Source organism: Ursus maritimus, unplaced genomic scaffold (genome assembly GCF_017311325.1).
Source record: "Ursus maritimus isolate PB19 unplaced genomic scaffold, ASM1731132v1 scaffold_16, whole genome shotgun sequence".
Lineage (NCBI taxonomy): Eukaryota > Metazoa > Chordata > Mammalia > Carnivora > Ursidae > Ursus > Ursus maritimus.
In genome coordinates, this window is record NW_024424008.1 from 52711903 (window position 1) to 52738976 (window position 27074).

General features: G+C 38.0%; 1 pseudogene; it reads left to right on the top strand.

Annotated features, from left to right (window-relative positions):
• The first annotated feature begins 9515 nt into the window (after positions 1-9515).
• Positions 9516-18614, top strand: LOC103662521 (annotated as a pseudogene).
• Positions 18615-27074: the final 8460 nt, after the last annotated feature.

The following is a 27074-nucleotide window of genomic DNA, read 5'->3' on the forward strand; positions in this document are numbered from 1 at the left end:
ATGTGGTTCGTATATAACCCTTAAGTATATTGTAATCTATTTTAGGTAATGCTTGCTTAATTTCTAACACATTCTACAAACACCATTTTTACTCCTACCCACGTTTTATGTATAAAACATATTTTACATCTTCTTTATCCTCATTGTGTTTTTTATTGAAATATAGTTAACATAAAATGTTATATTAATGTCAGATGTACCACTGAGTGATCAACAATTCTATACAGATGCAGTGCTTCCCATGATAAGCATAGTTACCATCTATTACCATGCAACATTACACTATTGACTATATTCCCCATACAACAATTTTCTTCAAACTGGAAGTTTGTAAATTTTAATCTTCACTATTTTGCCCATCCACACAGCCTCCCATCTCTTTGGCAACCATCAGTATTTATGAGTCTGTTTCTGTTTGTTTTGTTTAATTCATTGCAAAGTGAAATCATGTGGTATTTAAGTTATTTTACTCAACATGGGATGGATCTAGAGTGTATTTTGCTCTCATGAATGGCAAGATTTCATTCTTTTTTATGGCTGAGTTATACTTCATTGTATGTGCATATAACACATCTTCCTTATATAGTCATCTATTGATGGACACTTGGGTTGCCCCATACCTTGGTATATGTAAATGCTTCAGTGAACATAGGACTGCATATATCTTTACAAATTAGTGTGCGTTTACAGGATCATATGGTATTTCTTTATTTGAGGCACTTCTATATTGTTTTGTACACTGGTGGCTGCAACAATTTACATTTCTACCAACAGTGCACAAGGATTCTGCCTTTTTTTTGCATTCTCATCAACACTTGTCTTTTCGATAACCATTCTGACAGGTGTAAACTGATACCTGAGTGTGGTTTTGGTTTACATTTCCTTGACGATTAGCAAAGTTGAGCACCTTTTCATGTGTCTGTTGGCCATCTATAGGTCTTTTTCAGAAAAATGTCTATTCAGGTCCTCTGCCCATTTTTTAAGCTTTGGGGGGAGGGAGTGTATGAGTCCTTTACATGTTTTAGAAATTGACCCCTTATCAGATAGATCCTTTACAAATAACTTCTCCCAGTCAGTAGGTTGCTTTGTCTTTTTTGTTGATGATTTCCTTCACTGCACAAAATCTTTCTGCTTAGTGTAATGCCAATATTTTGCTTTTGTTTCTCTTGCCTGATAAGATGTTCTTAGAAAATTGTTGCTAATGCTAACATTCAAGAGAATACTGCCTATGTTTTCTTCTAGAAGTTTATTGTTCCAGGCCTCAATGTAGGTCTTTAATCTGATTTTTTTTGTGTAAGAAAGTGGTCCAGTTTCATTATTTTGCATGCTGTCCAGTTTTCCAATACCATTTACTGAGGAGGCTTTTTTTCCACTCTACATTGTCTCCTGTGTTGTAGACTAACCATATATGTGACTATTTTGGTGTCAGTACCATACTGTTTTAATTACTCTATATTTTGAAATTGAGGATTATGATACTTCCAGCTTTGTTGTTTCTCAAGATTGCTTTGGCAATTCAGAGACTTTTTCCATGCAAATTTGTTCCACTTCTGTGAAAAGTACTATTGGTATTTTTATTCGGATGCCACTGAATCTGTAAATTGTTTTGGGTAGTGTGAATATTTTAACAATATCAATTCTTCCAATCCATGACTATGGTATGTCTTTCAAAGTATGGATCTTTTTGCCTGCTTGATTTTATTCTTTTTTAGGCAGTTGTAAATGGGATTGTCTTAAATTTTTTTCTCCTACTTTGTTATTAGTGCGTAGAAATGAAACAGATTTCTGTAATTTTCTATCCTTCAACTTTAATGAATTCATTTATTCTAATGTTGGGGTTTTCTCCCCCCACAGTGTCTTACTATTTCCTCTATGTGGTATCTGGAAATATGTTATGGTTTTACTTCTTCCTTACCAATTTGGATGCATTTTCTTTTTCTTTTCTGATTGATGTGAGGACTTCCAATATTCTTTTGAATATAAGCGGTGAGAGTGGACATTTGTGTATTCTTCCTGATCTCAAGGAAAAGCTTTCACCGTTGAGTATGATGTTAGGTGTGGGTGTGTCACATATGACCTTTATTATGTTGAGAATTTTTACTGTGAACAAATGAATTTTGCAAATGCTTTTTCTGCATCTATTGAGCTGATCATAATTTGTAATGGGTTTTTGTTGTTAATGTGGTGTATTGCATGGATTAATTGTGGATATTAACTCATCTTTGCATCCCAACAACTTGTTCATGGTGAATGATGCTTGTAATGTATTTGATGCTTGTAATGTATTACTGAATTCGGCTCATATTTTGTTGAGAATTTTGGCATCTATATTTACTAGAGGTATTATGTAGATTTGGGTTTTTGTAATGTCTTTGGTTTTGGTATCAGAGTAATGCTAGCAACATACAATAAATTTGGAAGCATTTCTTCCTCTTTCCTATTTTTTTGGAATATTTTGTAAAGGATAAGCGTTAACCCTTCTTTAACTATTTGGTAGAATTAGCCTGTGAAGCCATCTGGTTTTGGACTTTTGTGAGATTTTTCTATTACTGATTCAATTTTGCTACTAGTAACCAACCTGTTCTGATTGTCTGTTTTTTCCTGATTGAGTCTTGGAAGATTGTATTTGTATAGAAAATTTTCCATTCTAGTTTCTCCAATTTTTTTGGCATGGAGGTTTTCATAGCAGTCCCTTTTACTCCTTTATATTTCTGTGGCGCTGGCTGCTACTTCTCCTCTTTATTAAAGTCCTCTCTCTCAGGCATCTGAGTGGCTCATCTGCCTTCAGCTTGGGTCATGATCCCAGGGCCCTGGGATCAAGGTCTGCATCGGGCTCCCTGCTAAGTGGGGACCTTCTTCTCCCTCTGCCTCGTGCTCTCTAGCAAATAAAGTCCTCTTTTTTCCTGATGAGTCTGGCCAACGGTTTGTAAATTTTATCTTTTCATTTATTTCCACTGGATTCTTTATTTTCTTTCTTCTAGTAACTTTGGGTTTCTTTAGTTCCTTTGGGTGTAAGGTTAGATTGTGTGAGATGTTTCTTGCAGCAGGCTTTTATTGCTGTAAAATTCCCCCTAGGAACTGCTCAATGACTAAAACATTTTGTTTCTTCGATTTCTTTCTTTACCTTTCGGTTATTTAGCAGCATGTTGCTTAGCCTCCACCCGTGTGAGTTTGTTGTGTCTGGAAAGATAGTTGATGTGATTTTATTCTTCTTGAATTTATTTTGTAGCCTAACATGTGATCTATCCTGGAGAATATGCATTTGAAAAGAAAGTGTACTCTGGGATGGAATGTTCCATCTGGTCTAATGGGTCATACAAAGCCACTGCCGTTGTTAATTGACTTCTTGTGTTGATGATCTATCCATTGATAGTGGGGTGTTATAGTACCCTACTATTATTGTTACAGTACCCTACTATTATTGTATTAATTTATTTAGGTGATGCTACATTTGGTGCATAAATATTTACAACTGTTTGTTATATACTCTTGTTGGATTGATCCCTTTATCATGTAATCTCCATCTACCTCTTGTTATAGTCTTTGTTTTTAAAGTCTATTTTTTTTCCAATATAAATATTGGTAACCTGGCTTTTTGTTATTCCATTTGCATGGAATATATTTTTCCATTTTCAATCTGTAGGTTTCTTTAAGAGTCTCTTGTAGGCAGCATACAGATGGGTCTTGTTTTTTTGTCTTTTGATTGGGGCATTTAGTTCATTTAATTATTGATAGGTGTGTATTTATTGCCGTTTTGTTAATTGTCTTCTGGTTGTTTTTGTAGTTCTTCTCTGTTCCTTTCTTCATCTCTTGCTTTCTTGTGATTTGAAGTTTTTTTTTTTTTTTTTTTTTTTTGCTGTTGTTATCTATTATAGGTTTTTGTGTTTGGTTATCATAGAGTTCCTCAATAACCCCAAGTGTAGAGCAATCTATTTTAAGTGGATGGTCACTTAAGTAAGTTTGAACACATGTAAAAGCACTGTATTTTTCTACTTCTCTCCAATTTTGATACCAGTGACTGATTTTACTTTCTACCTTCACACTAGCTTCAGAACTTATGGTTCCTTTTGCCAGTGAAATATTTTTCAGTGAAATATTTTTCAATTTTCTTATTGTACTTAGACTTCTTTATTTTCCCCTTTAAAAAGTCTCTTGTAAGGTCAGTTTAGTGGTGATAAACCCTATGTGTCCTTCAATTCTGAACAATAATTTTGTTTTGTAGGTGTTTCCCTTTTAGCACATTGAATATAACATGTCACTCCATTCTGATCTGCAATATTGCCGCTGAAGAATCAGTTGATACTCTTCTGGGAGTTCTTTCTTTGTAAGTAACTAGCTGCTTTTCTCCTTTATGTCTTTGTGTCTGGTTGAGTATCTGTTTCTTTCATTCCTCAGTTTAAGGACAGTTTCAATCTATGCCCCTTTTTCTCTCTTTTCCAGGGATCTCTATAATATGAATGTTACTATGCCTGATACATACATTGTCCAATAGGGATTGAAACCACACGAAATCTACATAAGGCCAGTAACTAACTTTAAGCCCAGGAGAGGTAGCTGACCTAGCTGACCTACCTAATACATAGAGTCAGACAAAAATAATCAACAGATTAGAACAGATCAGTGATCTGGAAGAAACAAACATTAATCATTGAAAACTTCCCTGAGAGCCCCAATGTGAACCCAAAAAAGGTCCACACCAGGATACATACTAATTAAAGAGAATTTTTAAAGCAGCAAGAGAACAATTACTTACCTATAAGAAAATCTACATAAGGCTATAAGCTGATTCTTAAGCAGAAATTTTTGGTGTACCCAGTTTTGTAGGAGAAAAACCTATAATCAAGTGTGCTCTAACCAGCAAGGTTGTCATTCACGATTGAAGGAGAAGTTCTTAGGTGAACAAAAGAGTCTAAAACCACTATAGGAAGGAAAAAATTTCACTGCTAAAACATATAGAAAAGGCAGATCAAAAATTTACAAAGTTAGTTAGTAAAAAGTACTAATAATTAGTTGTCATATATACATGAAACATGGAGTAAAAATGTAGTTCTTATAGACTGTGTTCAAACTTAAGCAACAGTCACCTTTATATGGACTGCTATATATACAGGATGTTATAAACATCATGGTAACCACAAATCAAAAACCTATAAAAGGAAGGAATCCATGGATGACACTAAACAATCACAAGGAAAGAAAGCAAGAGAAGGAAAGGACATGACTAAACATTCCAATGAGAAGACCTAGACTAAATGAACTTAGGAAGACTATAGCAGTAGACAACAGCATTAAATAGTAATGAATCAAATATCTATGCACTTACCATAGGAGCACCTGAATATATAAAGCCAATATTAACAGTCATAAAGGAGAAATTGACTAGTAGGGAACTTTAATACCCCCACTTACCTCAAGTAGTAGCTTTAAATGACACATTAGACAAGATGATATATACAGAACATTCCATTCAAAAACAGCAGTATACACATTATTTTCAAGTGCACATAAAACACTTTCCAGGATAGATCGTATGTAGGAACCCAAGTTTCAATAAATTCAAAAAGATTCTGTTTGGGGGGAAATGTTTGATATAATTTCAATGGTATGAAACTAGAAAAAACACGTGCAGGCTAAACAACATCCTACTAAATAACCAATGGGTTGATGGCGAAAACACCAGGACATAAATAAAACTAGAAATGCTATGGTCAAAAATCTTTGGGAAACAACAAAAGTAGTTCCTAGAGGGACATTTATGGCCATTGAAGCCTATGTCAAAAACACGAAAAATATCAAGCTAACATAACCCAAAATTAAGGAAGGAAACAATAAAGACCAATAAAGACCAAAGTAGAAATAACAATAGAAAAAATAGCTGGTTATTTGAAAATCCTGATAAACCTTTAGTCAGACACATCAAGAAAAAGAGGACTCAAATAGCATAAGTGAAAATAACAAACAGCACAAAAATAAGGGACTACTATGAAAAGTTATATGCCATAAAATTGGGCAACCTAGAAGAAACGGATAAATCCTAGAAACAGTCTTCCAAGATGGAATCAGAAAGAAATAGAAAATTGGAATACTGATTACTTGTGATGAAATTGAGCTGGTAATCAAGAATTCTCCCAAACAAACATTTAAAGAAGAGTTAACCTATTCTTCTCAAACTATTACAAAAAATAGAAATGGAAGGAAAACTACCAAGTTCATTTTATGAGGCCAGCATTACCTTGATACCAAAGACACAACAAAAAATAAAGGTCAATATCCCTGATGAACATAGCTGCAAAAATCCTTAACAAAATATTTGTAAATCAAACTTTGAGCTTCATTCACTATGTTTAATACAGCAGATCATCAATGTGCTATACCACATTAACAAGGATGAGAGATAAAGACCATATGATTGGGGAGCCTGGGTGGCTCAGTTAAGAGTCTGACTCTTGATTTCAGGTCATGATCTCAGCATTGTGAGATGGAGTGCCACATTAGGCTCTATGATGAGCGTGGAGCCTACTTAAGATTCTGTCTCTCCCTATGCCCCTCCTCCTTCACTTGCACTCTCAAAAAAAAAAAAAATCCATATGATCATCTCAATAGATGCCAATAAAGCACTTGACAAAATTCAACATTCATTCATGATACAAATTCAACAGGGGTTTAGAGGGAATATACTTCAACATAATAAAGGAAATACATGACAAATCTTCGGCTAATATCATACTCACTGCTGATGAGCTAAAGCCTTTCCTCTAAAATCAGGAACAAGACAAGGATGTCCACTCTCATCTCTTTCATTCAACATACTACTGGAAGTACTAGCTGTGGCAATCAGAGAAGAATAAGAAATAACAGTTATCTAAATTGGTAAGGAAGAAGCAAAACTGCCACTATTTCTAGGTGACATGATACCATACATAGAAACCCTAAAGATTTCAACTAGTAAGTGAATTCATCAAAATTGAGGGTAAAAAATAGAAATCTGCTGCATATCTATATACTAATAAACTAGCAGAAAATTTAAGAATATAATCCCACTTGTAATTGCATTAAAAAGAATAAAATACCTAGAATTAAATTTAACCAAGTGAAAGACTGAGGAAGTAAAGGTGACACAAACATGAAAAGATAAACCATGTTCATGGATTGGAAGAATATTGTTAAACTGCGCATTCTACCCAAAGCAATCTATAGGTTCCATGCAATCTTGATCAAAATACCAATAGTTTTTTTCCCAGAACTAGAACATACAATCCTAAAATTTGCATGGAACCACAAAAGTCCTCAAATTGCAAAAGCAATTTTGAGAGAAAACAAAGCTAGAGGTACCAGAATCCCAGATTTCAAGATACACTACAAAGTTACAGTAGTCAATACAGTATGCTACTGGCACAAATATAAACACATTTATGGTAAATTAATCTATGAGAAAGGCAAGAGTATACAATGGGGAAAACATAGTCTCTTCAATAAATGGTGTTGGGGAAAATGGACCACTTTCTTACACCATACACAAAAACAAACTCAAAATAGATTAAAGACCTAACTGTAAGATCTGAAACCATAAAACATCTACAACAAAACTAGCAATAACCTGGACATCAGCCTTAGCAACTTTTTATGGATATATCTGCTCAGGTAAGGGAAACACAGCAAAAATAAACAGGGACTATGTCAAGCCAGGAAGATTTTTCCCAGTGATGGAAACTATCAACAAAATGAAAAGGCAACCAATTTAATGGGAGAAGATATTAGCAAACGGTATATCCTACAAAGTGGTAATATTCAAAATATATAAAGAACTCACACAATACCAAACATAATAATCTAATTAAAAATGGGCAGAGAGGGGCACCTGGGTGGCACAGCAGTTAAGCGTCTGCCTTTGGCTCAGGGCGTGATCCCGGCATTATGGGATCGAGCCCCACATCAGGCTCTTCCACTATGAGCCTGCTTCTTCCTCTCCCACTCCCCCTGCTTGTGTTCCCTCTCTCGCTGGCTGTCTCTCTATCGAATAAATAAAAAGAATCTTTAAAAATTTTTAAAAAAATAAAAAATAAAAAAAATAAAAATGGGCAGAGGGGCAACAGGTGGCTCAGTAGGTTAAGTGGCTGCCTCCAGGTATGATCCTGGGGTCCTGGGCGTCAGGCTCCCTGCTCAGCAGGGAGTCTGCTCCTCCCTCTGCCCCTCACCCTGCTTGTGCACATACACACACACATGCTCGCTCTAATAATCTTTTTAAAAATTAAAATTAAAAAATGGGCAGAGAATCTGAATAGACATTTTTCAAAGAAGACATATGGATGGCCAATGGACACAGAAAAAGATACTCAACATCACTAATCATCAGGGAAATGCAAACCAAAACCACAATGAGATATCACCTCACACCTATCAGAACAGCTAGTATAAAAAAGACAGGAAATAAGTATTGTCAAAGATGTGGGGAAAAAGGTACTCTAGCGCACTGTTAATGATAATGTAAATTGGGTGCATCCACTATGCAAAACAGTAGGGAGATTCCTTGAAAGGTAGAAATACCATTCAGCAATTCCAGTTCTGGGCATTTACCTTTAGAAAATGAAAACCCTAATTCAAAAAGATATATGCACCCCTATGTTTATTGAAGCATTATTTACATGACCCAAGATATGGGAGCCACCTGTGTCCACTGACTGATGAATGGATAAAGAACATATTATGTACATACAAAAGAGACTATTAGCCATGAAAGAGTGAAATCTTGCCATTTCCATCAACATGGACGGAACTAGAGGGTATTATGCTAAATGAATTAAGCCAAACAGAGAAAGACAAATATCATATGATTTCACTTACATGTTGAATCTAAGAAATACACAAATGAACGAACTATTTGTTGCCTGAGGAGAGGGCAGAGTAGGGATAAGTGAAACAGATAAAGGGGATTAAGAAGTACAATCTTCCAGTTATAAATAACTCATGGGGATGAAAAAAAGGACAGCATTGGGAAGATGGTCGATAATATTGTAATAACTTCATATGTTAACACATGATTACACCAATCAGTGAACATTTTGTAATGTATAGAATGGACAAATCACTGTTATATACCTGACAGTGATATAATATTGTATATCAACTATAATTAAAAATAATTTTTAATTTAAAAAATGTTTACATGTCATTCAAAATTGTCAGTTTAAATAATATGACGATAGGTAAACATTCAAATTCATAATAAGTGAAATGACTTGGTTCATTTCATTATGTCACATACCTTGTAATTGCAGTTTTGCTCTGGTCTAAACTTCCCTATCTCCTTCCATCACTGGAATCCCCCATGAAGTCCTCATACCCTACAATACCCCTGAGCCCATTAATGCCACCAATAGATACTGAGCAAAGAATAGAGTGAATCATGGAGAGACTAAACCAGCTGACCCCACCCAGACCTTTCACCCACATGACCGCCACCATCCTCGAGACCCCTACTGCAGGGGGAGATCAGAATCATGGCGAAACGAAACCAGCTGACCCCACCCAGACCTTTCACCCACATGACCGCCACCATCCTCGAGACCCCTACTGCAGGGGGAGGTCAGCTAGACATCCTACTGGAGGGGAGGGACCCCTTGAGATGCAGGAAGGAAAGTAGGTGGTATTTCCTGAGGGCCAGGATGTCCTCCCCATCGCTAAAAGCAGGCACTGCAGGAAAGGTGACAGACTTCAACAACGGCACCTACCTTGTCAGCGTCACTCTGTTCTGGGAAGGCCAAGTCTCTTTCCTCCTGATGATCCACCCCAGTGAAGGAGTATCTGCTCTCTGGAGGGCAAGGAGCTGAGGCATGACAGGGTTATTTTCAAAGGTAAATTTGTTAACAGCACCACTCCTGTCTTTGCTGAATATGGCTGACCCTTCACTCACGTGCTGAGCTGTGTGAGACCTCAGCACACACCCTGTGAGGTCCTGACTCACATGACCACCCAGAATTGAGAAATTCTTATCTGTCAAAGAATAAAGCCTTTTTCACACATAAACATACTTTCATAGTATCTTTATACACTATTTAGTTGATATGATTTATAATATATATGAGAAGTTCCATGGGTGGAGCTACATTGCCCATCTCAATTAATATTGAATATGACCTTTTCAGATGCCTCTTCTACTCAAGGTCTGGTCAGACACGTGGTATGTGAGACCCTTTTTATGACTCCCACTGCTAAGGTTGGCATTCTCACCAAAATGTTCAATAACAGAGGGCTGCCCAAAGCAGCACTCTGCATCATATGTACCTGTGCTTTCCCATGACCAGTATCCTCAGATTCAGTCATTACTGTAGACCTAGGTTTACAAAATATCTTCAGCGTAAAAGTATTCTGATATGTGTTTAAATTGTTACACCAAAAAAGGATTCTTTGATAAAGAACATCCACGTGCCTTCATCCCCCATATCCTATTATGTAGATTCCACCTCTTACATATCTTTTGCATTCATCCATTTCTTTCCATGACTGGTGCTGCTGAGTTCAGATCATTATCACCTCATCTAGATTACCTGTCAGTTTCCCTCCCAACAATCCTACCCTCGCTAACCCACTGTCCGCACTGCATCCTGAATAATCTTTCTGAGAAGCCAACTCCTACTGGTCATATTCAGTTGATCTCAACATCAGACACTCCGCAGCATGTGCTGCTCAGGTTGAAGGAGTCCATACTCACCAAGATGTGATGTAGTGATTCTTAAAAAGCCTCCACGAACTGGGGTATAAGCATGTTTCATCAGTCATGGCTGCATCAATTCTATATCTTTCTTCCCTTGCTCACAGACAGATGCTCACTCCTTGGTCTACCAGTTCTCCAGTAAGCTGGAAAACTTCATTGCTTAGAATGAACACTCAAGGTCTGTTCGTGAGCCATTTTGCAAAGGGTGACTGTACCACCACCAATCCAGAAGCTGTGGGCCAAGCCCTGAGACAACCTAGAGCTGCAGATTCTTTTGCTCCTTTGCTAACTTTCTGTAAGTTTCAGAAGCTCAGTCCATTTCCTCTCCCTTTCCAATCTGCTGCTATCCATTTTGATCCTGAGGATTCATTTTCCCTAAGCTTGATGACAGAATGGAATGCTTCCTTCGTCCCTCAAGCTATCAAAAAAATATGCTAAGAGGAAGTAAAGTATGGATAGCAAACATGGAAAAATGACATGCATTCCAGATTTCATGTAGTTATCCAAGTTTTCCAAGTGTTGATCTGTAGTCCCTGACTCCCTTCTGAAATAAGTAAAAGCTCAGTTGGGTTTCTGTTCTTTCCTTTTGATCTGATGGTGCATCTCACCAAAGCTTTTCCTACCCGCTAACCATTCTTATGCTTAAAGTCACAGTAAGGATGAAAATGTGATCTCTTGCTTTTTCTGAATGCAACCTGAAGAGTCATCCACAGCAGAGAATGAAGTACCACTTATATTTGTTACACCTAACATCTGGATCCCCATTCCTCCTATATTCCCTTTTACATATACACATACACGGGTTTGAAACAGTGAGTCAAAGGAGGATAAGAGCTCTGAAGCAGGAAGAGTCAGGTAGCGTTTCATCAGCTGGAGGAAAGAAACGCAGAGTACATTTATTCATGCAGCAGACTCAACATGACTTTCCGCCAGCCTCTTCGAGGGTATTAAGGAGATAGCAGTGGATCGGGCAAATGCACAACCTTCCTTGAAATAGTTTACAATCGTCGGAAAGCAAGTTTCTAGGAAAAACGGAAGGTATGCATAGCAAGAAACGTAGAAAAAGCAGCAGGAACCCTGTGAAAAAAGGCCTGCATAACATGCTAAGGAGCCTGAAGTCCTTAAGTAAGTGACTGGGATTTTAAATAGTAACGAATGCAGTCGCATTTGCAACTAGAAATGGTGTTCTGGCAGTTACACAGAAGAATAGAGGCGGGATAAAATGGAGACAGCTTGGTTAATTAGAGGCTCACAGTAATGCAAGAAAAATATTACAGGAACTTGAATAAGTGATGCGGAAACAATGAAAGAAGAGAACTTGCATATTAGATAAATATTTTGCACTGAAAATCCCAGGACACGCCGACTGCGTGTGGCACATAAGCAGAGTGGCCCTGGACTTCAGGTGCTCTCAGAAAGGTAAACAGTTTTCCAAAATGCAAATCTATATACAATGCCCAATACATACAAAATCCACACCAACAATTTTCAGTTGTAGAAAATGTTATTTTTTTCTCACAAGCAAAGACTTCTATTACCTGTATTGTACGGACGGACAGCAGGCTAATTTGTTATCTTCTTTTTTGAAGATCCAATGTGGGAGTTGAAATGGTGACACCCCTAAACTCATGGACATCCCCCCGTATAAGAGTAAGTTTGCTCTGTCCTGTGGTGGGTGGTGCTTGGCGTGGGTGTTCCAAGAGACATTCTTATGCAGGGGCAAGTTTATCAATACGAATCCTAGTAATCATGGATTTCCAGGAGCACAATTCCTGGCAGGTGTCTGTGATGTCAATCACCTAGGATTTTAAAGAGAGAAATCAGCTCAAGGAAATTATTTCAGGCTCTTTTTATAACAGATTTTTATAGTTGTTTATCCAAACGGGGAAAGTATTAGTATCCTACGTTCATATTTAAACATGGTAGTGCATCTCCTAGAGTCGGTGATCTGTCTGGAGCACTGTGCAAATGTCTTTGATGGTTACCCACAGCTTCAGAGTAGGAACATTTTGGTTTGGTTATCCTAATTCTCTGTTGGCATAACTTCCTAACCTTTAGTTTATGCACTTAGCAATTTTATATGGAGTTTCCATTTTATTAAATGTGTTTTAGTGGCAAATGCAAAGCCATGTTACTTATAAAAGAATAATGTTTATACTTGGGTTTAAAATAACTTTCTATAAAGGCTGAGTTTACCAATAACATTCATTTTGAGATTTATTTCAACTAATGATTTATTGCTTAATACTTACTCATGTATTCTGCAAATGTTTATTAAGGTTCTAATAGATATGAGGAATTACGGGCAAATGGAGAAAAATAAATGTTCTGCAAGGTTGCAATCCGAAAGACATTCGACCTACCAATTCTATGAAGAAAGTAAAAAGGCAAGGGCTTATGTTAAAATTGATATTTGACTTAGTGCTGAACGATATCCGTAGACAGAGAATGAGGTGAAAGAGAAAACTCATAAAGATCATGAGTAGGCTTGCCAGGTTTAGCAAATAATTCTCTAGAGTATAAGTTAAATTGGAGTAATTTCTAATTGTATGCATATTACATGAGATAAAGGGTAAAGACTGCATGGAAAATGCACTGAGTTATTTCTTATTAGAAATAAATCAAATTTAATTTGGTAGCCTGTGTTTTTTTTATCTAATAACTCTACTCAGAAGCCAAATCACCATGAACTTTGTCCAATAGGCCAATGCAGTGAGAGTAGTTAGTGGACCATAGGAAAGGAAGAGGCTAGAAAGGAAGGAAGGAACTAACTCATGGAGGTTCTCGAGTACCATGCTGACAATTTTAGGGTTCATTCAGTGAGCTTTCGAAAGCTACAAAAATCAACTAAGGAAGAGAGTGCTATGACCCACTTTGTGCTCTGAGAAGCTGGTTCACAAATTTAACAAAATGTGCATGATCTAGGGGCGCCTGGGTGACTCGGTCTGTTAAGTGTCTGCCTTCAGCTCAGGTCATGATCCCAGGGTCCTGGGATCAAACCCTGCATTGGGCTCCCTGCTCAGCGGGGAACTTGCTTCTCCCTCTGCCCCTCCGCCCTCCTTTTGCTCTCTTTCTATCTCAAATAAATACATAAAATCTTTTTAAAATTTTTTTAAAAAGTTTTTTAAATGTGCATGATCTATAGAAAGAAATGTTTAATGTTACTAAGTGATATAAACTAAGGGGCTTTTTTTCTTCTATTTATATAAATGTTGGATGGGATACCTTGATGTTGAAATGATGTCAAAGTGGCTTAAAACAATAAAAATATGTCCTCTTGCATTCTGCAGGTCAGTAGTCAAACACCTGTCTCACCGAGCTAAAACAGAGCGCTGACAGGGCAGCATTGTTTTCTGGAGGCTCTAGGGCAGGATCTGCTTCCCTGCATGCTCCAGCTTCTAGACGCGCCCTTGTTCCTCACAGCCCCTTCCTGCATTTCACAAAGCCACAATAGGTCAGATCCCCACATCACATGCTTATGACCCACTCTTCTGCCTCCCTCTCCCACTTTTGAGGACAAATAAGATTTAGATTGGTCCCACCTGGCTTACCCAGGATCATCTCCCATCCCAAAATCCATACCTATAATCATATCTGGAAAGTTCCTTTTGCCAGGGAAGGTAACACATTCACAGGTCCCAGGGATGAGAATGCAGATATCTTTGGGGGGACATTAGTCTCTCTACCATAATCTTTAAACTAACCAATAAATATAATGGAATCTTAATATTTTTATCAGCCTCCTGTCAAGTAAACGTTAATACTAATCATAAGAAAATGTGTTATATATCTGATATAGGCTTTCAGAGCACTTAGCTTGACACCTGGCAGAATGAATACCCCGACACATAAATATTGTACCAGCTATGGTTCACAATAATAAGCTTAAAGGCTCTCTTCTCACCAAAGCATGCCAGTACATTATTAGGATGGGTGTATGGATCTTAAGTTTCCAGGGTTATGATATGCAGTCATCCAGGGTGCAATGCTACCAAACCTCACAGAAGCCCAACCATGTCACACTGAGATTTTAATATAATTATAGGATTATGGAAACTCTCTTTAGCAAACCATATCACCAGGACTTAGCTATTCCAGGATTACCTGAAAGAATTCTGATTTCAGAATTTTCCAATTCTTCCACCATCACTATTTTTCCACTTTGTCCACCAGGCTTATGACTATTCTATGGATCTAGACAACCAGGGACTGCAAGGCCTATGGGGGGCTAAGCATGGAGAGAGAGTAAAGCAGAGACTGGACGTGGTCTCCTAGTATCCATTCTCCCTTCCCTCTTTGGTAATAAAACACCATTATTTTAGCTGGGCCCATGGTCACCCAACTAAAGGCCACAGTCTTCCTTGCAGCTAGTGGTGACCATAAAACTAGATTTTAGCCAGGATTGTGAGTGGAAGTGATATGGGAAACATCTAGGTCATGCCTTAACAGTAAAACAACATGCCCTCCCCTTCCTACTGGTTAAACTCTAGATATAATGAGAGATGAAAGAGCCATGTTAGACTATGAGATTGACGTCATAGTTAAGAGTAGCACCATGGGGCGCCTGGGTGGCTCAGTTGGTTAAGCGCCTGCCTTTGGCTCGGGTCATGGTCCCAGGGTCCTGGGATTGAGCCCTGTGCCGGGCTCCCTGCTCAGCAGAGAGCCTGCTTCTCCCTCTCCCTCTGCCTCTCCCCTTCCTGCTTCCTGCTCGTGTGCTCTATCTCAAATAAATAAAACCTTTAAAAAAAAAAAAGAAAAGAATAGCACCTTGATTGTGATGATGGTATCGTGGGTATAAGCATATGTTCGAATTCACCCAACTGCATACATTAAATACAGGCAGTGATTTGTAGGTCACTTATACCTCAGTAAAGCTATAAGAAAATAATAAAGTTAAGATTATCATACCTTCTCCAAAGAAAGAGTGGCAGAACAAGTCAGAAGGAACTGGAGCCCTTGAAACCATGGAACATCATATTGGCCCTGGCCTGCTCACTTTAGGACTGTTATGTGAGGGATAAATAAATTTATATATATTTTTTAAGATTTTATTTATTTATGTGACAGAGAGACAGCCAGCGAGAGAGGGAACACAGCAGGGGAGTGGGAGAGGAAGAAGCAGGCTCCCAGGGGAGGAGCCCGATGTGGGACTGGATCCCAGAACGCCGGGATCACGCCCTGAGCCGAAGGCAGATGCTTAACGACTACGCTACCCAGGCGCCCCAATAAATTTATATTTTTAAGTCATGACTGTTTGTTTCCTGTTTAATATGGAATATCAGTACAGAAATGCTACGTAACAAACCTTAAAAATACAAGGCATTAACTCAGTGGGGATGGGGGGCGGGGCATGGTGAGTGAAAAGGAAAATGACAGCTGAGAAATCTGATGATTTTCATTATGCCATAGCAAAACTTTTGGTACGTTGCTACTTGCAATGCCTTGGAAGGCAGACATGTGCCAACAGAGCCTGTAATTCTAATGGAACTTGCTGGAAAATATCAGAATATTAGTGTTGTCTGTTGTATGTTACTTTTTGTGAAATACTATTTTTAAAATATCAATTCAAACTAGGTATTTTACTGTTTGGACTTTTAAAAATGTGGGCATATTATATTTTTAAGCTAGTTTTTAACAAAAATATTCCTGTGGGAGAAAAATTCATAGAAAAAAATAAGACTCCCGCTTCATTAATGGAACAAAGGTAAGTAGTTTGGTGCAAGGACACCAACTTTTAGACCGCTAATATTCAGGTTAGAGACAAGGCCTAAGTCATCACAGAATCAGCAATGATGACAAAGAGATGACAAAACCTCAAAACCAACAATCAGCTTTGGGAGAAAATGAACAAGGAGGAGTCAAGATGACTCAAAATCTCTCAAATGAGTAGAAGTGGCTAAAACAAAGCTGGTGATCAAAAAATAGTAAGAGGAAGGGAAGGAATTAGGAGACAGGAGTCTGAGGAAGACAGAAAGAGATCCACAAAGGGAAAGACAGAGGAAGGTTAGATATTTAACTTATACCAATAAAATCACTTCCCACAAGCGTCTCTGTTACTAGAGAGTGAAAAAACGAAAAAGAAGTGCCAAGTCAGAATGAAGGTTCCTGCCCCTGGCGGTGATACTTGGGAAGGAAGGTGGATTACAACATTTGTAACCAGATTCACTTAAATACAATTGAGTCAAACGGCTGTTTGAAAGGAAAATTCATGTACCTCCTGGGAGACGACGCTGCACCAGTGGATCGAATACTTACCCGAACTTGTAAAAAGTATGTAGTTATTTTACATTCTTTCAGAAATCCAGGCTGATGTTAAAGTACTTTCAATGAGATTTCTATTCTCTCGTTTTGGTTATTTTATTTTCAGCTTCATTCAAGTTTCTAGATTTGAGCCTTTTAAGTTAAAATATGTTTTATTCCCTCTTTCACAAGAAATATTGTTTCTCTTTATAAAATTCCAGTGAAAACTTCACATTTTGATTGATATTTCATACATATGAACAGATAACCTACCCTAAAGTGTAGGATGTTCCAGTCAAAAATAATCTAGATGGAAGAGTATTTTAAATGATAAAATATTCTTTTTAAAAATATTAATCATTGCCTTCGAGTTAAAAAAAAATTTATTAGCACTGAACTTTCTTGATCTTCATGGAACTAGAAGCTTTTGGAGATTTTATTTATTTACTTGAGAGAGAGAGCAGGAGTTGGGGGGGGGGCAAAGGGAGGAGCAGACTCCCCGCTGAGCACAGAGCCTGACCCCAGGACCCCGAGATCATGACCTGAGCTGAAGACAGACACCTGACTGACTGAGACACCCAGACGCCCCATGCAACTGAAATTTTTAACAAACTTTTGCTTTTGGACGCAGACAGACACATTTAGATTGGGTGGAAAAGACACAGCTATTCTTTTGTCACTCTTTCAGGTCTACTCCGTGATAGATGAGGGTTATATCCCTCGGGAAACTGACTGGATATCAGGTGACAAAAATGCAGCCATTATCATCACACTTGGCCAGCACTACAGGCCCCTCCGCATTGACATTTTCATTCACAGGGCCATTGGTGCCTAAAAAACTTCTCAAGGACTGTTCCTAAGTAGCCCGGCCACGAAACAGAAAACATCAGGGAGACACAGAAAGGTTTGGAAACTTCCATGGTTACATTCAATATCTTACCATGAGGGCATTTTCAAAGACCTCAGTGTGTGTGTGTGTCACTGATGCCTGTGACATGACCATATGGCACGAAGAGTGTCCACCCACATGGTCATGTAATTGGAAATCAGATTAACATGTTTTTTTTTTTTTAAAGATTTTATTTTTATTTATTCAACAGAGATAGAGACAGCCAGTGAGAGAGGGAACACAAGCAGGGGGAGTGGGAGAGGAAGAAGCAGGCTCCCAGCAGAGGAGCCTGATGTGGGGCTCGATCCCACAACGCCGGGATCACGCCCTGAGTGGAAGGCAGACGCTTAACCGCTGTGCCACCCAGGTGCCCCCAGATTAACATGTTCTTAAACTACATTTGCTGAAGCATAAATATACAAAATCCCCAGAAAAAAAACAATCTCTGCAAATAATTCTACTTGTCAGAGAAATTTTATTTTAGGGACAAAGAAAATCAAAATCAAAAGAAGCTGGGCAGGGAGGACATTTAAGAACAAAGACAAACAACATTGGATGCAAAGCCAGGAGAATCAGACATGAAGAATGACTATACCATCCCTGGAGGCTGTCTACATGTGATAATAAATGTTCATATTCCTTAAACAAGTTTGGGTCATAATTTCTGGTCCTTGTGGCTGACAGCGTCCTACTTGATACTCTAGTAGGGTGAAAGAGAATAAGCATGTGATCATTATGATGTGTCATCCACCATTTTCTGTAAAGGGCTAGAGAGTAAATGTTTTACACTTTGGGGGCCATTCATCTCTGTTATAACTGCTCTGCCATTGTAGGGTGAAAGCAGCCACAGACAAATAGAAATGAATTAGTATGGCTATGTTCCGATAAAACTGCAGGACACTGAAATTCAGATTTCATATAATTTATTCTTCTTTTGATTTCCTCCCAGATTTTAAAAAATACAAAAACTATTCTTAAACTTCCAGGGAATATGGCAGGGGAGGAAGGTCCTAGGCTCACTTTGTCCTGTGGATACACCCAGATAATACCCACAGCAGTATAAATAACTCAGAAAATGGCCCAAAGACAGCAGAACAGACTCTCCACAGCCAACTGTAGAGAAGAGGCCACATCAACGAGGGTAGGAAGGGTGGAAACACAGTCAGGAGCCAGACTGACCCATGGGACTGTCCATGGGAGAATAGGACACCATGGGCATGGAGAGCGGAGAGGAACAGACCACACACCAGGTGCCTCAGACCTGGGGAACTACACTGGGAAGATCAATCTTCACAACATTTAGCTTTAAAAACCAGAAGGGCTAACTTTGTGTGTTCTTACAATCAGTGGGGTTAACACCGGGAACTTTAAAAAGCATCAGGCTCAGCTCTGGGAGAGTCAGAGGGTGATAGGAAACTAAGTCCCTGCCCTTAAAGAGACAGCACAACAAACAATCCTTTTAAGATACAGCATAGAAGCAGCAGTTTGAAAAATGCCTGGAGGATACAGGAGAGAGATTTACTAATCTCAGAGTGTGTGCTGAAGGGCTAGAGATCTTTGGGAAACTTCTCCAAGAACAAAAGAACTGGCAGATGAAATTTCCCTCTCCTGAGTCCCAGCCTAGATACAGAGACATCTGCCAGAACCAGCAGAATTCGAACACTCTCCACCTAGCTTGCTAACAGTACGCCCTGTCCCCCATGGTCTTCTGTGGATTCACCCCTCCAACCAAGCATCAGTGGGAGTTTTCCCAGGCAGCTGCAGATCCCCTCCTGCACCTTGTTGGCACCATGCACCCTGTCCCTGTGTTCTCCTGTGGACCGATCCCCTGCAATGTGCCCTTGGCAGTCCATCCAAAGCAATGCGACAAACACGGCAGGGTGCAAGCAGCCCCAAAAGGAGCCAGCACCACACCAAAGTGACGGCTGCCCCAGGGAGAGGGGAAGATAACTATACACACCTCTCCAGCCGTGGACCCAGCAGTGGGCTGGGGGCAGACATCTGGTCTGACTGCAGGCCCCACCCACCAACAAAATCTTCCTGGAGGATGACACAGGAACAGCACACTGCAGTTTGGTGCTACTGCAGCTCTGGCAGCTCAAGCCCAAGGCAGCCCCAGACTGGCCCACTAGCAACACAGGGACCAAACCCTGCTCAAAACACGCAGAGAGCCATTGCAGATACCTGGACTACAGGCAAATGCAGCTCAGCCACAACTGTAAGGTGCACACAACACACACAGGAGACAGGACGGACGTGCCAGGTTCCAGTGAACAGGGGCCGTTGCACTGAAGGGCACTACAAAACCTCTTCAGGCCGCTGCTTTCAAGAGCAGGAGATGTTGCTGACTTTCCTAACACTCAGAAACACAGAAAAAATGAGGAGATGGCAACTATGTCCCAAACGTAAGAACGGGACAAAATCACAGCAAGCAGCTAAATGAAACAGAGATAAGCAATATGCCCAGTAGAGAATTTAAAGTCATGGTCATAAAGATACCTCCACTGGACTTGAGAAAAGAGTGGAGGATCTCAGTGAGACCTTCAAGAAAGAGATAACAAATAGAAAAAAGAACCAACCAGAAATGAAGAACTCAATAGCTGAAATTTAGAATACACTAGAGGTAATAAATAGTAGACTAGAGGAAACAGATCAGATCAGTGAGCTGGAAGACAGAGTAATGGAAAGTAAGCTGAACAGGAAAAAGAAAAAAGAATAATAAAAAATGAGAATAGGTTAAGGGAACTCAGAAACACCATCATGTGTAATAACATTTGCATTATAGGGATCCCAGAAGAAGAAGGAGAAAGAGAAAAGGGTACAAAAAATTTATTTAAAGTAATAATAGCCCAACACTTCCCTAAACTGGAAAGAGAAACAGACATCCAGATCCAGAAATCACAGAGAGACTCCGACAAAATCAACCCAAGGAGGTCCACACCACAACACATAGTAATTAAAATGGCAAAAAGTAGTGATAGAGAATTTTAAAAGCAGCCAGAGAGGGGTGCCTGGATGGCTCAGTCAGTTAAGCATCTGCCTTTGGCTCAGGTCATGATCCCAGGGTCCTGGGATTGAGCCAGGCATCAGAGCAGGGAGCCTGCTTCTCCCTCTCCTCCCTACTTGTGCTCTCTCACTATCTCTGTCTCTGTCTCTCTCTCTCTCAAATAAATAAAATCTTAAAAAAAAAAAAAAAGCAGCAGGAGAAAAGAAAAGTTACATGCAAGGGAAAACCCATAAGGCTATCGCTGATCTTTCAGCAGAACCTTGCAGGCCAGAAAGGAGTGGCGTGATACAAAGTACTAAAAGGAAAAAACCTACAAGCAAGAACACGCCATCCAATAAGGCTATCATTCAGACTAGAAGCAGAGATAAAAAGGTTCCCCCTTTAACAAAGTTAAAGGAATTCATCACTACTAAACCAGCCTTATAAGAAATATTAAAGGGGATTCTTTGAGTGGAAAGGAATACCATAAGCAGGAGTAAGGAAAGTAGGAAAGGAAAAAAACCCACAGGTATGCAACACAAAAGGTAGTAGATTAATCACTCGGAAAACCAGTATGGAGGTGAAAACACAAAAGCAGTACAACCAAGTGTATCTATAAAAATCAGTCATTGGATTCACAAAATAGAAGGATGTAAGTTATGACACCATATACCTAAAACATGGTGGGGGGAGAGTAAAAATTTAGTGCTTTTAGAACGGGTTCAAACATAAGTGACCATCATCCTAATATAGACTGCTATATGCACAAGATGTCATCTATAAACCTAATGGTAACCACAACTCAAAAACCAGTAACAGTTATGCAAAAAATAAAAAGGAAACCAAGCATCACTAAAGAAAGCCATCAAACCACAAGAGAGCGAGAGAAGAAAGGGGTAGAGAAAAAGAAAAAAGCCATAAAACAAGTAACAAAATGGCAATAAATATATACCTAACAACTATTTTGAATGTAAATGGATTAAATGCTCCAATCAAAAGACACAGGGTGACTCAATCAATAAAAAACACTAGACCCATCTACATATTGCCTACAAGGACCTCATTTCAGACCTAAAGACACATGCAGATTGAAAGTGAAGGGATGAAAAAACATATATCATGCAAGTGGAACTAAAAAGAAAGCTGGGGTAGGAAGACTTATATTGGACAAAATGGACTTTAAAACAAAGACTGTACCAAGAGGCAAAGAAGGACACTACATAATCATAAGAGAACAAGCCAACAAGAAGATATAATAATTGTAAATATTTACGCACTCAACACAGGAACACCTAAATATATAAAGCAGCTGTTAACAAACATAAAGAAACTGGTAGTGATACAATAATAGCAGGGGAATTTAACACCCCACCTATATCAGTGGATACATCCTCCAAACAGAAGATCAACAAGGAAACACTGGCTTTGAATGACACATTGGTCCGGATGGGTCTAACAAATATATTCAGAACATTCCATCCAAAACAGCAGAATACATATTCTTTTTAAGTACACATGGAACATTCTCCAGAATAGATCACATGTTGGCAACAAAACAAGTCTCAACAAATTTAAAAAGACTGAAATCTTATCATGCATATTTTCCAACTGCAATAGTATGAACCTAGAAATCAACTGCAAGGAAAAATCCAGAAATAACACAGGGAGGAAATAATACACGGGGGTTAGATAACATGCTACTAAACAATCTATAGGTCAAAAATAAAAAATACCATTTCAAAGGAATATATGCACCCTGATGTTATAGCAACATTAAAACAATAGCCAAATTATGGAAAGAGCCCAAATGTACATCGACTGAACAAATAAAGATGTGGGGGATATATATATATAGAGAGAGAGAGAGAGAGAGAAATATAGATATAGATATATAGATATAACAAGTGTATGTATGTGTGTGTGTGTATATATATATATATGTATATATATATATATAATACTGGTTATATATATATTATATATATAATATATATAAAACTGGTTATTACTCAGCCATTAAAAAAAGTATGAAATCTTGCCCTTTGCAACAACATGGATGGAGCTAGAGAGTATTACACTAAGTGAAATTAGTCAAAGAAAGATAAATACCATATGATTTCACCCTTATGTGGAATTAAAGAAACAAAACAAATGAACATAGGAAGTAAAAAAGAGGAAAACCAAGAAACAGACTCTTAACTATAGAGAACTGGTAGTTACCAAAGGGGAGGTGGGTGGAGGGGATGGGTTAAATAGGTGATGGAGATTAAGGAGGGTACTTGTGATAAGCACCAAGTGTTGTATGTAGGTGTTGAATCACTACATTCTATACCTAAAACTAATATTGCACTGTACATTAACTGGAATTTAAATAAAAATGTGAAAGAAAAAACTAAAAATAAAAAGTAAAACATAAAAAATGGGTGAACCAAGAAATCAAAGAAGAAATTAGAAAATACATGCAGGGGGTGCCTGGGTGGCTCAGTGGTTAAGCATCTGCCTTTGGCTCACAAGCCCCGCATTGGGCTACCTGCTCTGCTGGGAGCCTGCTTCTTCCTCTCCCACTCCCCCTGCTTGTGTTCCCTCTCTTGTCGGCTGTCTGTCAAATAAATAAATAAAATCTTTAAAAAAAAAAAAAAAGAAAGAAAATACGTGCAGATAAATGAACATAAAAAGACAATGGTGCAAAATCTTTGAGATGAAGCAAGTTATTCTGAGTGAAGATTATAGCAATACAGGCCTACCTCAAGAAGAAAAATCTCAAATAAAGAATGTATCCTTATACCTAAAGGAGCTAGAAAGAGAAGAAGAAACAAAACCAGGAGAAAGAAGGAAACAGTAAATATTAGAGCAGAAATAAATGAAATAGGAACTGTTCTTTGAAAAGATAAAATTAATAAACCTTTAGTCAGACATATCAAAAAAAGAGAGAGAGAGGGAGAAAAGAGAAGGGGAGAGAGGACTCAGACAAAATCACAAATCAAAGAGGAGTAATAACTGATATCATGAAATACAAAGGATTATCAGAGATTATGAAAAATTATATGCCAACAAACTGGATGACCTAGAAGACATGGATAAATTCCTAGAAACATATAACCTCCCAAAACTGAATCACAAAGAAATAGAAAACTTCAACACACCAATTACTAGCAATGAAACTGAATCAGTAATAAAAAAACTCCTGACAAAACAAAAGTCCAGGAACAGATAGCTTCATAGTTGAATTCTACCAAACATGTAAAGAAGAGTTAACACTTATTCTTCTCAAACTATTCCAAAAAAGAGAAGAGGAAGGAAAGCTTCCAAATTCATTCTATGAGGCCAGCATCACCCCAATAGTAAAACCAGATAAAGATACTACAAAAAAAAAAAAATTACAGGCCAATATCTTTGATGAACATAGATAAAAAATCCTCAACAAAATATTAGCACACCAAAACCAACAATACATTTAAAAAAAAATCATTTGGCACAATCAAGTAGGATTTATTCCTGGGTTGCAAGGGTGGTTCGATATGCATAAATCAATGAAAATGATAAATCACAAGAACAACAAAAGGATAAGAATCATATGAGCAATCATCTTAATAGATATAGAAAAAGCATCTGACAAAATTCAACATCCTTTCATGATAAAAACTCTCAAAGTAGATCTAGAGGGAATGAAGCATGAGAGACTATGGACTCTGGGAAACAAACTAAGGGCTTCAGAGGAGAGGGGGGTGGGGGAATGGGATAGGCTGGTGATGGGTAGTAAGGAGGGCAGGTATTGCATGGTGCACTGGGTGTTATACGCAAGTAATGAATCATGGAACTTTACATCAAAAACTAAGGATGTACTGTATGGTGACTAACATAATATAATAAAAAATTATTTTAAAAAAGATCTAGAGGGAATATATCTCAACATAATAAAAACCATATATGAAAAACCTGCAGCTAACATCCTCTATAGTGAAAAACTGCCTTTTCTCTAACATCAGGAATAAAATAAAGATGTCTGCTTGTACCACTTTTATTCAACATAGTACTGGAAGTCCTAGACACAGCAATCAGACAAGAAAAAGAAATAAAAGGCATCCAAATTGGTAAGGAAAAAATAAAACTTTATACTGTATATAGAAAACCCTAAAGACTCCACCAAAAAACACTTATTAGAACTGATAAATTCAGTAAAGTCACAGGACACAAAATCAGTATACAGAAATACACTGCATTTTTGTACACTAATAATGAAGTAGCAGAAAGAATTATTTTTTTAAAGATTTCATTTTTGTGAGGGTGGGGGGGAAGAGAGAGAGTTCGAATGAGCAGGGGGTAGGGGCAAAGGGAGAAGCAGACTTCCTGCTGAACAGGGAGCCCAATGAGGGACTCGATCCCAGGACCTTGGCATCATGACCTAAGCCAAAGGCAGACGCTTAACCGACTGAGCCACCCAGGCACCCCAGAAAGAGAAATTAACAAAAACAATCCCATTTACAATTGTGTCAAAAAAATAAAATATCTAGGAATAAACTTAACCAAGGAGGTGAAAGACCTACACTCTGAAAACTATAAAACAATGATGAAAGAAATTTAAGAGGACACAAACAAATGGAAAGACATAACATATTCATGGATTGCGAGAACAAATATTGTTAAAATGTCTCTACTACCCAAAGCACCTACAGATTTAATGCGATCCCTAAAAAATATCAACAGCATTTTTCACAGAACTAGAACAAATAATCCTAAAATTTGTATTGGAACCAAAAAAGACCCTAAAGAGCCAAAGCAATCTTGAAAAATAAGAACAAAACTGGAGATATCACAATTCCGGGCTTCAAACCATATTACAAAGCTGTAATAATCAAAACAGTATGTACTGGCACAAAAGTAGACACATAGATCAATGGAACAGAATAGAGAGCCCAGAAATAAACCCACAGTTATATGGTCAATTAATCTATGACAAAGGAGGCAAGAATATGCAATAGGAAAAAGACAGTCTCTTCAATAAACGGTGCTGGGAAAACCGGACAGCTACATGGAAATGAATAAAACTGGACCACTTTCTTATACCATACACAAAAATAAACCGAAAATGGATTAAAGACTTAAATGTGAGACTTGAAACCATAAAAATTCTAGCAGAGAGGATAGGCAAGTAATTTCTCTGCCCTTGGCCATAGCAACATTTTTCTAGATATGTCTTCTGAGGCAAGGGAAACAAAAGCAAAAATTAACTATTGGGATTATATCAAAATGAAAAGCTTTTGCACAGCAAAGGAAACCATCAACCAAATGAAAAGGTAGCCTACCGTATGAGAGAAGCTATTTGCAAATGGCCAATTTAAAAAACGGATAGAAGATATCAACAGATTTTTTCTTCAAAGAGGACATACAAATGGCCAAAAGATATGTAAAAAGATGCTTAATTAACATCACTAATCATCAGGGAAAGGCAAATTAAAACCAAAATGAGATGCTACCTCACACCAGTCAGAATTGGCTAAAATCAAAACCACAAGAAACAATATGTGCTGACAAGGATGTGGAGGCTAAAGGATGTGGAGGCTCTCTTAGTGGGAATGCAAACTGGTGCAGCCCCTATGGAGGTTCTTTAAAAAATTAAAATTATCTTATGATCCAGTAATTCCACTACTGGGTCTTTACCCAAAGAAAATGATAACACTAATCCAAAAAGATACATGTACCCCTATATTTATTGTAACATTATTTACAATAGCCAAGATATGGAAGCAGCCCAGGTGTCCGTCCATGGATGAATGGATAAAAAAATGTGGTATATATATATACACAATAGAACGTCACTCAGCCATGAAGAATGAGATCATGCCATTTGCAACAAAGTAGATGGATCTAGAGGGTGAGTGATGCTAAGTGAAATAAGTCAGGGAAAGACAAATACCATATAATTTCACTCATATGTGGAATTTAAGAAACAAAACAAATGAACAAAGAGAAAAAGAGACAAATGAAAGAAGCAGATTCTTCAATACAGAGAACAAACTGGTGGTCATCAGAGGGAAGGTGGGTGGAGGGGATGCGTGAAAGAGGTGAAGAGATTAAGAGCACACTTACCTTGAAGAGCACTGAGTCATGTATAGAATTGTTGAATCTTTATACTGTGTACCTGAAACCAATGTTAACACTGTATGTTAATTATATTTCAATAAAAAGGAAAGAAAAAACTTGGTAAAAAAAAAACCACAAATTCCTTAGACATTAAGGGAAAAACTAGG